Consider the following 14,086-nt stretch of genomic DNA (forward strand, 5'->3'; position numbering starts at 1 on the left):
AATCACTGGTCTCTTAGTGTTTGAAGTCTCATAATGGGTACTACAGAAGGCCAGAAACTCAAAAGTGTAAATGAGTTATGTCAGAGTCATAGTCAGTACCAAAACCTTACAGTCACTAAATAGACAAACACACACACAAGCTTCTCTGCTGCTGACTGTAAGAGACATGAATCGAAATGAGCAAATTACAAAGATGAAAAAAACACCTTCACAGCACTGTGAACATAAGCCTCAAGCCCAAGGCTAAGATCGAAGATGACACCACTATTCCAGACCTGAGTACATGGACTGACTCCAAGACCGTCTAGAGTCAAACTAAAGTTGACAGTTTGACATTTGCGGAGTTGGTAGAAGATCTTATCATCACATCTTCGATCTTGTCAAAGTTCAGATATAAAAAAATGTGACATCCATTTTTAACATGATCTTTAGCAGTTTGACAAGGCATATAGTACCTATTTAATGACGGGTTTCACACAAACAAACTTCTGTGCCATCAGGAAATAAATGAAAATTGATACCATACAATGAAGAATCTGACCCTACAGTAACATACAGAAACTAAAAAGAACTGGAACAAGAAAAGAGCCCTAAGGGAAGTTAGATAGCACCAATTTTGTCAAGGGGGATTAAAGCCCAACTTAAGCACATTAAGATCAAAGAGGATTTAAGCCATAACACATTCAAGGAAAACAATTCATTTCAAGTGTATGCTATAGTAAAAGGCTGGTACATTCAATGGTCTTGGATTATTGTTACAGCAACACCCTCTCTATAGACACACAGGATCTCCCTAACCAAAGGTCCCCAGGGGGAGAAACCAGATTTACCAAAATAATTCGAACTTGATTATCACAAGTTTTAGGTAAACATGGAAAGGCAAGACCCTCCTAAGCACTTCCAGAGTCAGAGTCATAACACAATACAAAATGAGGAGTACTGCACAAATATCTTACATTAATAACAGGGTATGCAAGTAATCTAGAATTCCTACTTCTCCAGAAGGAAGTGATGTTACTGTTCAACTCGGTATTGTAAACAAAGCTGTGACCAGAAGTCCTGTGCAGATATCTGTGTTTATGCAGTCTGCCTAACGTACAAACAAAAGCATTTAGCTCACATTAAAACACAACAATGAACACAATGAGAAACTCAGAGACACTGCACGAGGTGAGTAATATACAGTATGAATTTGAATGACCAATGTACAAGTCAACCTCATTCACTCCAATACCCAGACAGCATAGCTTGAATGCTGTTCCCTGACTTCCAGGGAACCAACACTATTACTGTTGAATACAAAACTGCAGGTTGCAGTAGGCCTCACCCTGTCTGGGCTAGGTGCTCCACTACAGAAGATTCTAGCATAAATAACACTGACAGGATTGTATGACAGAGGGCCAAGTCCTACAAGGGCAAGCCACAGCATGCATCATGCAAGTGGTGGAGTAAACGGGGACTGCAGCCGTATCAGGATCCAACAAGGCTACTCACACTGGCAGAATCTAGGCTTGCAGCAGAATCTAGCAAAGACTGATCCCAGCTGACCAGGTGGGCATTCCTAAGCCTTCAGCAGATAGCGGTCAGAGAGAGTTTTCTTTCAGCAAGAAAACAAGAGTTTTCTTTTAACCTGAAATAGATTTTATTTCAAACAAAATGTCAAGACAGCACTTGATGTGTAGCATGATTTATTAAAATGTGTATATTTCAATAAAATTTGGCTTTGGTGAATTAAGTTTAAAAAACCTTTCCAAATAGGGTCAATTGAATACCTACTTAAGAAGATTAATTGATTAAATGATTAAATTTATATAATGACATGTAGCAAAGGACATCGCATTGCACAGAGAATGAAAATTACTTTGCTTGTCCAGACACAGACAATTAAGAACAATTCACTCCCATTTCTCATGACTTCCTTGAATAATAATGCAGGTATCATTACTGAAGCGGGTCTAAAGAGAGAAATAGTACAGAAAATAATCTGCAATAACTTTTCTTCTGTTGTGGAGTGCATTTTTAACTACCATTTATACAATTTATGAATACAACAATTTTTATTACCATTATTATTGATGAACGTTAACACTAAAGTTAGGGAATTCCTAAGAGCTACTGTACCCACGCAAACAGTGTTTGTCTTCTTGATGTGGATACATTATGTGCAAACATCTACAACCGTTTTAACGGGTAATTGTGTTTTTATTTTCAGAGAAAATAACTACTTCAAGTTGCTTGTGTCTGACACCACAAAAGTTCATGTCGCTCCCATTGGAAGCAAAACTGTTCACATAAGATGCATGCTTCACACCCAGGTTACTACAAGTGGAGTTTTGTAGCAACTAGACATTCCAGTCCAGGCTATGACACTTGGACATCCACATTGATCTTGGTGGGGTGTCATGACTCATGGTCTTCCATACTGTGGCCAACCACTGGCTATTGTGTTTTTCCAAGAGATAGAAAATGCTGGCAGTGAACACCCCAGATGGCAAGTGACAGTGTGTGGACATATTCCAGACTCTAACATACCAATGACATGAAGGCCCTGATCTTTTATACGAAGGACATACAGATGCAGCCATTCAAAGTGCGCGTTACAGACACGTACCGCAGGTGACGTCGCTCAGTATGACGCAAGATGACGCGGGGCACCGCAGTACGTGATTGGTTGACCGACAGGGGCACTCGTGGTCCGTTGGTCTGTCGTAGAAAGACAGTAAACGTCTTTGCTGTGCCCGTTGTAGGTATTGAATTTTACCACTGAAGGGAAATCTTAGTAGCTGAGCATAAAAAGAATAGGAGCATACTGTAACGCGTGTGAAGGTCATAAACGATATTAATTTTGGAACATAAACATACAGTGTATAGCTGGTCTTGGTACTTTAAAGAAAAAAATACACACCAGTATTCCATTTCTCCCTAAACATTTTAAGCTTCGAAGTCTTTAACTAACGCGATACCGGAGTCAACAAGCATACTTTTAGAATTTGATTAAAAGGGAATATAATATGGAATCGCGTATCTAAAGAATTTAATAATGGTATTCGTGTGCTGCGACAGGGCTGTGTAGGGCTGTTTCGCCTGCCTGTTCATGTGAGCTGTCTTGTAGACGTGACTACCAGCTGACAGGTTGTGTTTTCGAATCCAGCTGGTGCTGGTCTTTTCTTTTAACAAACATTTCTTCGAAAAAATAGAATAGCGATATTATGGACAATCAATTGACTTTTATATTTCAAAATATCGCAACATGATCGATATTTGCGATATTTTGAACATATCTTCCCTTCTGACAGCGGTGCCTGCTTCTATTGTGTGTGTGTGTGCAACAGAGTAAATTTTTAATAGCGTTTTAAGCGAATAGGTAATTAGATTGCTCGTAAACCTAATCGCTTTTTCTACATAAACACAGCATGATTACTCTCTGAAAATGCTTTTCCTTTATTTTTAAAGTAGGCTCAGATTTCAACTATAGATCGTATTATTATAAACTTTCTTGGAAAAATGTATTTTATGTAAACCATGTTTGCTATTAATTCATTTAGGGCTAAAATACGTTCATTGTCTTCCAATCGAGTCGAGTTGACATTGGAAGCCTGCCACACCCGGACTGTTAAACCAACGCATTAGCACGTCAAAGCCCATTGAGGGTATTGAGCCAGTATTGGCTTTAGTATTCCCCCCCTCTCCCCTCAATTCAATTCAATTCAAGGTGTTTTATTTGCATGACAGATGGGTACAAGCAGTGTTGGGTATGTATATTGTAACGCTTACGGCAGACAGGCACTGTGTAACAGCCGGCGCACCAGAGCAGCGCACCGAGGGAGCGTCTGCATTTATAACTTGGTTTTTAAAATTAGTCAAGCAATATGAAGCATCTTCTTTTACTTTTGAGTCCCTTAAATACATTGAACACAGCTTTCTCACCACTTAAGATTGCTCTTGATACCATCCTTACACAAAGCAGAAGGGAGATTTTAGTGCCTGAGCATAAAAAGAATAGGAGCATACTGCAACGCGTGTGAAGTCCATAAACGATATTAATTTTGGAACTTAAACGTTCAGTATATGGCTGGTCTCGGTACTTTAAAGAAAACATACACACCAGTATTCCATTTCTCCCTAAACATTTTAAGCATCGAAGTCTTTAAGTAACGCGATACCGGAGTCAACAAGCATACTTTTAGAATTTGATTAAAAGGGAATATAATATGGAATCGCGTATCTCAAGAAATTAATATGCAATAACTGAGTCAAGGGACTCAGAGGATCCAAGGCTAGACTGAGTATAATAGGCTTCGGGCTTCTATTGTGACATCTACTGTAAATTACAGAAATGTTAAAAGTAAACAAAATAAAGTAACTAAAATGTGGTCTAAAATCACCCCTTTAGACACCCCTTTTACTTCACTGGTGTCAGATATGAAAGGCAATAGTCTCCCGTTCTGTCTGCTGTGTGTTGCAGCAGAGGGACTCCCTGCCGCTGAAAGGAGCAGAGTAACTTGCATGCCCTCTAGTACAGTTTACACATGCACGACTTTAAAAGCTAGCAAGACAGGTTTCGATTCACATTAGCTGGCGAGCCTTGTTAAAAAAACGAATGATAATGTAACATGCCACTGTTCATGAACAAAGTTATACTGAGATTTCCTAAGATACGCGATTAAAAAATAAATAAATAAAAATTTGAATCTCCCGCGGAACACATTCCATAAGAATCAGTGGTTTTACAGTATATATCGGCTTTAAAGGTGGCTTCTCAAAACGCTTTACGGGATAAAAACAACCAGAACAGCAGCAACAACAATATTGTATTTCGTTGCACTTTGAAAACCAAGTAATAACTTAACTATACAGTACGTGCAAACGTTTCGTATGTTGCTGTCGTGAATGTCTGCGTACCCATAAGTATCTTATTTGCCTTGAGTCTGTCTACAGTATCTCTGTCCCACTACCCCCATCTCTCCCTCAATTCAATTCAAGGTGTTTTATTTGCATGACAGATGGGTACAATTCTTGTTGGGAATGTATACTTTGATATTTACACCCGGCGCGGCACCGAGGGAGCGTCTGCATTTATAACTTGGTTTTTAAAATTAGTCAAGCAATATGAAGCATCTTCTTTTACTTTTGAGTCCCTTAAATACATTGAACACAGCTTTCTCACCACTTAAGATTGCTCTTGATACCATCCTTACACAAAGCAGAAGGGAGATTTTAGTGCCTGAGCATAAAAAGAATAGGAGCATACTGCAACGCGTGTGAAGTCCATAAACGATATTAATTTTGGAACTTAAACGTTCAGTATATGGCTGGTCTCGGTACTTTAAAGAAAACATACACACCAGTATTCCATTTCTCCCTAAACATTTTAAGCATCGAAGTCTTTAAGTAACGCGATACCGGAGTCAACAAGCATACTTTTAGAATTTGATTAAAAGGGAATATAATATGGAATCGCGTATCTCAAGAAATTAATATGCAATAACTGAGTCAAGGGACTCAGAGGATCCAAGGCTAGACTGAGTATAATAGGCTTCGGGCTTCTATTGTGACATCTACTGTAAATTACAGAAATGTTAAAAGTAAACAAAATAAAGTAACTAAAATGTGGTCTAAAATCACCCCTTTAGACACCCCTTTTACTTCACTGGTGTCAGATATGAAAGGCAATAGTCTCCCGTTCTGTCTGCTGTGTGTTGCAGCAGAGGGACTCCCTGCAGCCGAAAGGGGCAGAGTAACTTGCATGCCCTCTAGTACAGTTTACACATGCACGACTTTAAAAGCTAGCAAGACAGGTTTCGATTCACATTAGCTGGCGAGCCTTGTTAAAAAAACGAATGATAATGTAACATGCCACTGTTCATGAACAAAGTTATACTGAGATTTCCTAAGATACGCGATTAAAAAATAAATAAATAAAAATTTGAATCTCCTGCGGAGCACATTCCATAAGAATCAGTGGTTTTACAGTATATATCGCCTTTAAAGGTGGCTTCTCAAAACGCTTTACGGGATAAAAACAACCAGAACAGCAGCAACAACAATATTGTATTTCGTTGCACTTTGAAAACCAAGTAATAACTTAACTATACAGTACGTGCAAACGTTTCGTATGTTGCTGTCGTGAATGCCTGCGTACCCATAAGTATCTTATTTGCCTTGAGTCTGTCTACAGTATCTCTGTCCCACTACCCCCATCTCTCCCTCAATTCAATTCAAGGTGTTTTATTTGTTTGACAGATGGGTACAATTCTTGTTGGGAATGTATACTTTGATATTTACACCCGGCGCGGCACCGAGGGAGCGTCTGCATTTATAACTTGGTTTTTAAAATTAGTCACGCAATATGAAGCATCTTCTTTTACTTCTGAGTCCCTTAAATACATTGAACACAGCTTTCTCACCATCCTTACACAAAGCAGAAACTGTCCGATGACTCACAGTACAAGTGGAAAGATTACAGATTTTAATCGTCTTTAATTTTGTCTTTAATTTTGCCTGTGGAGTGTATCTTATTAAGCTCTAAATTGCATTTTGAGCGCGGTTTTTTACTTTTTTTTAATTGCATTTTGGGCGCGGACAGCACATACAAGGGTTAATGAACTGCGCCAAGAAATTTAAAATAGTATTCTTTAGGTGTGAGGGTAGGAGTGGACCGCAGCAGGCATAATCAGCAAACCAGGAAAACAAAGAACAGGACAGGTGAGATGTGTATCCAGAAAGCGAGTGATCAGAAAAAGGAAATGGAAAACGCAGAAAAAGAAAACGCTTTACAGGATAAAAACAATAACAACAGTAGTGGCTGGGCAAACGATTTTTTTTATCGAAATACAAATTGAGATACTGTACTGTATAATGATGTGCATGAACAAAGGTATACTGCAATTTTCCTTAGATACGCGATTAATGCTTCGTAGGAGGAGGCGGTCTTTTCCTCTTGTCTAACAGTTTGTCCACAAACAAAACATTCCTGTTAGACAAAAGGAATTGAAAAAAAACAATTTTGTCAATGAAAACCGGTGTGTGTGTCTCTCCCTGCTGGATGTTCCTCTCACAAACTGCTGAATGAATAAAATAATTTTATTGAAAATGCGTTTGCGATTGTCTGGTATTTAATCTGGTCCCTTTTAACTGTTTTTCGATCTACTGTATTGCTTTGAGATGCCACTTTTAAAGGCGATATGTAAAATAAAGTTTTTTTTATTATTGTTATAGAGAAACATGATCAGATTTTCCCTGGTTCAGAAAAAAGATCTAAAGTGCTACACATAACTTTCTTAATTCGATGTATTTAAAGCAGTGAACTACTGTAGGTGTCACATAACATTCAGAAATACAATCACGTATTTGACAAATAAAAACGATTATAATCTAATCCTTCCACGTTTGATCCCAAAATCCCAAGAAATATAAATCTTGACGGGTAGAAAGCTATGCTGAAAGTTTATTAAGATGCTTAGAAGACAAAGATACTGTATCAATTTATGTTGCATTAGCCTGATTATGATTAAAAAACACATATAATTAAACACGCGTTTGCGATTTAAATCAGAACACGATTTAAATCAATATCGATTCCATATTATATTAGCAGAAAAGCTTAAAACTACCACTTTTTCACACGCTATTTCACATGCTAGTTAAATACTTCGATGCTTAAAATCGTTAGGGAGAAATGGAATACCGGTGTGTATTTTTCCTTTAAAGTGCCGAATCCTGGAATCTGACTGGCTGACACCCCTCTGAAGTGGTTCCATAAAATCTGGTATACGGAAAAGAAAGCGTTGATAAATACAAGTGTCTTTTAATACACTCTTTGCTGTGCTCTTGAGGATCCTTGTGATATTTTAAGCTCTAGTTGAATGATAAGTGTCGCATTTTAAATCATTTTCGTAGTTAGAAATTATGAAACGCCCTGTTAAAAGCAAGGAAGTTTTTATGCCCGTTGAAGTAAAACAAAATGCCTGACAAAGTATGGCTTGGACAGATTCCAAGTGCTTGTACAAATGTGCTAAAGAAATTATACTTTGAGTATACAGCTTGTCTAAAGTCATCCATTATTAATACTATTAGTAATATCTTCAGTAAAGGCTTTGATGCATAAATATTTATGATAAAGGTAGGCTGTGTACTTTTGTCCAACTGAGCAATCTTGCTTTCATAAAATATACCAACATTTTAATGACTGATGATTAACATGCTGTAATACACAGTTCAAAATTAAAGGCTCAAATGCTGTACATGAGAGGTTAAGCTCCCCCTGGCGGTTTTACAAGGCGACGCCGGATAGTTAACCACGTGACACCACGTTAACTGCGTCATACCGCGTGATACTGTGACACGCCCACCGGGGTATGCCGCGAAATACCTCACGCATTTTGAATGGCTGCATCTGTATTGGTTCCTTACAGTAATCTTCTTGCACAATTTTCTGACGTCATATTCAATGGGTTGTCACCTTATCACCTGTAACCAGAGCTCTTTCACTAATGAGGAGGTGATTAACTGCTTATTCAACAGTTAAAATCACTTGAGTGCATTACAGTCAATTATGTAATTATGTATTACTGTATGATTAAGTAATCAAAGTGACACCAACAACATTTCTATCAATAGTTAAAGATGCATCTGTATTTTTTCTAAAAAATATACAGGCATAGAGTGATAAATCTCTTATGATATCTATATGTTGGCAAATGTACTTGGAAATAAATCCAATTCTTAAAACGAAGCCCTTTTTTCACCTTTCTGCTTTAAACAACATGTGCAAACCTTTCAATTATAATTTCCAATACAATTAAAATATTGAAGCAACTCTTCCCCCAATTAAAGTTTAACAGAACAAGGTCAAAGAATATTTTTCAGAAACATCCTCAGGGAAGAATGGGCTTCAGCTAATAGAGATTTTGTTCCCATCTCTAATTATTTTCAAACATTTATGTTCCTACTACATCTTGCATACAGACAACCAATCTGACAATCCAGATAGTTTATAACACTATGAACAGGGTTCTCTTCTTCAAGCACTTATTGACATAGCTTTAAATTCACATTCAGCAATGTTCAGTAAATAAATCTTGTGCAAGCTGCTTTTACCCCTGGGACCACTTATCTCTCTGGGAAAATGACATTACAGCTCTGTAATGTACTTCCATTATCTATCTGGAGGACAGAAACTTATTTTTACAGATGTTGATGAGCTCTTGGGAGTTCCGACGGTTGCTTTCAGATGGGTAATTCTCTGCTACCTCCATCACTGCCATTTACTATTATCTCTTCCTATTTGGGGCCCAACGTCTTCCAAATTGACAGGTGACAGACAGAATACGATCTTGACACCGAATTTAAAATGAAACGTCAGAGAGGCCATCAAAACTGTACCGCACACTTGTATGAAAATAAGGGATGTTTGCCACACCTAATACAATGCGTGGGCTGCTAGCAACACTAGAATGTCTTTTTGCACCTCTAATTGGTTTAAAAATATTTTTCATCCTAACTTGAGACATTTTGCAGATACTTTCTGCTGAGCAGGGCTAGTTTGTTTTTCTACAATAAACTAACAAACAGAACTTAATATTATGTCAGAGTTCAGTTCTGTTCAGTCATTTTTCAAGGCTGTTATAATTCATGTTATAATGTTTACGGTTAGAAGCCATTAGTGATTTTAGAAATTGTTAGTGTTACTAGAAAACCTTGGGTGGTCATGGGACTATGTTTTACACTTTGCACTTTGAATTAGATTGAAAGTCTTGGGTTCCCGCAGGTTTCGACACTATAACATCTTGATAATAAGAATTAGACGAAGTAACGTAAGTCAGTCTTTTTCAGTTTTAAATGTTTTAAAGTACCGTACATTCGATTTGCTTTCTTTAATGTGAGTAACAAGCACTTCATGTTAGTTGCTGAGGTTCTCCTAAAGGAAAAAATGGTTAAAAAAGTGTAGCAAACAGTGCTCTCAGTTCCAGGGGTCAAATCTGTGGGTAGTGATGTAATCAATCCCAGCTGGATTTCACCTTAACAAATGCCAAAAAAGTTGCACACTGTAGAAGGAAAACATGATTCATTTAGCAAATTCTTGTACAGCCAAAAACCTGTCAGTGATTAATGCATCATGTGATAAACACACAATACCAACCTTATCGAATACACCACCCTCTGATCATCGAATGTGTCTTACTTAGGCTGCCACATTCCAGTTTTTCCAAATCATTACAAAAGCTTTTAAAGGCACTTCAGCAGAATACAATATGTGTACACTAAGTAAAAGATGTACACTTAGGTTGTAATATCAGCCACTGCGTCTTTAATGCAGCAGCAACAAAGCCTTTAATCAGCTTTTTTTTTTCTTTGCTGAAGGATGATTCATGGTTTAATCCAAAAAGCACAAGATTTATGGCCATCTTTTACATAAATGCTGCTTCAGATTCCAAACAAAAACATTGAAGCCTAAAATAACAAATGTGGAGCTACAAATGTGTAAAATTGGCTTTAACACTGTGTAGAATTCATGTACTACAAACCTTAACTATACAGGAATTGCATTAATGGGTTCATACTAGCCTCAAATAAAACGCTAGTGAATGGATTTACCAAAATCAGTTATGCTCCTGTTTTGCTACTGCATATGAGTGGATTAAACAAAACAAATAACAATGAGATTTAATTTTAGCTCAGTTTAACAAAGTCAACACAAATTATTCAAAAAACTAAAATCTTCAAGGACCAAAACAAAAAATCTTCAGATTCGTCCAACAGATGATGATAATGATGATGACGACAATAGAAGCTGGCAAAACAAGATAATCAAAACATGCTATTATACACATCACTAGAGAAATAGTTAACCGCTTGAAAAACAAGTCTAAAACAGGATGAACATTTTGCAGTCGATAGCCATAAACAGATTTTACATCTTAAATATGGGAAATGACTTACAATCACCGTTAATACTAGGGGGGAGAAGTAAACAATGGATTTGGTCTGAGGTGAAACTGAAAGAAATTTTAAATTTATCCAAAATAGTTTCTACAGTACATATAGTAGTTAATCTCAAGTTAATTGTGACATGCTATTTAAAGTGTACATTTCCCACAGGGATCCTTAACAGAATATAGTATAGCCACAGGGTTTTTAATTAAGGAAACCCTTCCTAGTTCAATGCAGGTTGCTAGAATGAAATGAACAGTGCAGTGAAACACCTTACACTCCAGCAATGTATATTCTCCTGAAATTAAAAACAGGTTATATAGCAAAGGTCATAATTTGTGTTACGAAGTACTCACCTGTTATAAAAATGCTCATTAAAAACTATATTAGTTTAACTCAGCTAATGTCCATGCTGTGGTAATGGTGAAATAAAAGACTTGGGCTAATTTAAAAATAATTTGGGTATTATGACATTATTATTGGGTAGCATGACAGCCAGGTCACAATAATTGTTCTTTTAATATAAACATCAAAAGCAAGATTATTCATATACATGTATGCTTTCCATGGATAAGAATCTCTTCATATATTTCTGTACATCAAACAGACATATGAAATACATAATTGTGTATAAACAGACTGATTTAGCATCATGCTATCATACTCCTGTGAAATCAATTTTTACCTAATCCACAAATTATATATTTGTGTAATCAGTTTTAACTAAAATTGATCATTCATAATATTTATAACATTGATAAAAGATCCTCCCCCAGACTCATCACATTCTAAAATTCTAATATGCTATGTGCTTACCAGGACTCCAAACCTGATTCTAATGGACATATGGGATATTCAGCAGACAAGGAATGGCAAGATATTGTATACTGCATGGGATTTGCAGCTGCTTTAATAAGTACTTCTAGAATGGGTATGGTGTTCCAGTAAAGGATATCTGAAAAAGCAGGCTAGAATATCATGTAACAGATGTAAGTTCTGTATTAAATCATGTCTAATCATATAAAGCACAACCTGCACCCTTCTCCACAAGACAAAGACAGGACGTTTTACATGCACAAATCAATCAAATTAAATAGACATTGATAATCTGAATCTTTGCCAGGTAAATCCAAGGCAATTTTTTTGTCATTATTTATATATTTATGAATAAGCCTTCCTTTGTGATATTACAGTACAGTATATATTACAGTACATAAAGAGGTATCAGAGGTTACGGGACACCTCTGCAGTAATGGTAAAATAGAAAACTGCAAGTGGTTAAAAAGTCAAATTCCACTGGAATGAAACCAACCATCGTTAGAGTTCACTGTCCAAACACTTTTTGAAAAGTAAACACTTCTGGAAGTACTGTTTCAAATGTGAGGAATACATTTCCAGCCCTACACTTCAGAGTGTTCCTGAACTCTGCATGTGCCAACAGGAAAAAAAAAACGAGTATTTGTTTCAAGACATGGGAATAAGAAGGGGTAACATTGGATTTCTAGATCCAATGAGACTTACAATTTGCAAGCTCACAGGTTAGAATATGTATAAACTAAAACACTGCAAGCAGAGTGTACAGTACATCCACTAACACAATGAGCGAAATGTTGTGGTGGGACACCTGTCAAATCCATGTTTCACAGGCCAGAGGTTTGAGGACCAGCAGTTAGTGGTTATGAGGTGTGTTTCATCAGGAAGGTGATGACCCACTGTGGCCCTAAAATGTGGCACTGCAGCAAGTCTAAAGCAGGTCTTAGTGTGATGAAAAGTCACACAGTTTTAAGTCTCTCAGTTCAGTGGTTCTTTAAACAGCAAAAATGTGAAGTTTTACAACAACATGGGTGTCTGACAGCCATCTTGGGTTAAAGCAGGAACTCCCTTTATTATACTCACCATAATCATATCTACTTATCCAATGCGTACATATCTTCTTTGTAGGTTTTGCTGCCATTTAATCTTCTTCACTTACAGTATAACACTGTTCAATTTGATCATTATAGTTTCAAGTAAAAATGCTTACTTACAAGAATGATATTCATGACTTGTAAGTAATTAAAACATGATACTATTGGCAGGGGATTAATAATTTTGCTAGGCACTGCACTTACAGAAAATGAAGTTGCTAGGCCCGTCTGGTTTTAGAACTCAAGCAGTTTCAAAAGCGGATAGAAGAAAATCCTTACAACCATTTTTGGCTTCCACTACTGTATCAAATTATAATTTCACTATGCAATGAATTTCACATAAGGGACATGAAGAGGACCGAACACCTCAGTGCACCTCGCTACCATATCCCCACAGAATTCTAATTATGTTAAAAGCATGATGCCCTCTGGAAAGTCCCTGCCCCCCATACATTAGCAGAAAACCCACACCTCTCAAAACAACATCCAATACCCTGCTTGTCATTATGTGACCCGTAGCACAGACAACTCTGTGAAAAATCTATAAAGATGAAAATGCCGCATTGTATGCAGGAGATGCAACTGGGGAGGCAGGCCATAGTTAAGAAAACAGTCACAGCAGCTCTTTAGAGAAGACTGAATAAAGAGGTTGAAATAAGCATAGGTTAGCACTTCTCATTCCACTCTGTTAAACGAGTGTATGGACTCTATTGACTAGATGATTGAATTCTCATTAAGAAAGAACTTACCAGTCCATGCTAATGTGGTTTCAGTATAATTGAAGTGAAATGAAAGGTACACTAGACTTATTACCTAAGGAAGTAAGAGGTAGCACTAAAAATGAAATGGACTGCTCAGAAGGAAAACTGATTTTAGCAATGTTTTAAAGAAACTCCTCCAGACGTGACACGCCAGAACGGATCACTTTGAATTATGCAAATCAGTCAAAACCAAGACCGCTTTTTTCCAACAGAATTGCAGTTTGTATGTTGCTTGTGTGCACTTGCAATAAAGCGTAAAACACATAAGAGGTTCAGACGGGCACTCAGAACAGGATGTTATTCTCTAAACATATTTTGAGCAAACGGGTCAGGACCCAAACAATATACTAAGAAAACAATACAGTGTGTCTATAGGGAAAACTTGAATATTTGATTCAAATCCAAACTCATAGTGAAAAAGACTGAGTATATCGTTTTTTCCCTCCATACCACTATTGTATAAATTATAAAACCCCTGTCACTTTA

The 14,086-nt window shown here is 37.1% G+C and overlaps 1 protein-coding gene across 5 annotated transcripts in view; it reads right to left on the reverse strand.

The window, feature by feature from the left end:
• Positions 1–14,086, reverse strand: part of mcc (MCC regulator of WNT signaling pathway) — a 210,921-nt gene that overhangs the window by 71,611 nt on the left and 125,224 nt on the right. The gene's annotated exons all lie outside the window — the stretch shown is intronic.

This window comes from Atractosteus spatula, chromosome 3, assembly GCF_055471065.1.
Source record: "Atractosteus spatula isolate fAtrSpa1 chromosome 3, fAtrSpa1.hap1, whole genome shotgun sequence".
Lineage (NCBI taxonomy): Eukaryota > Metazoa > Chordata > Actinopteri > Semionotiformes > Lepisosteidae > Atractosteus > Atractosteus spatula.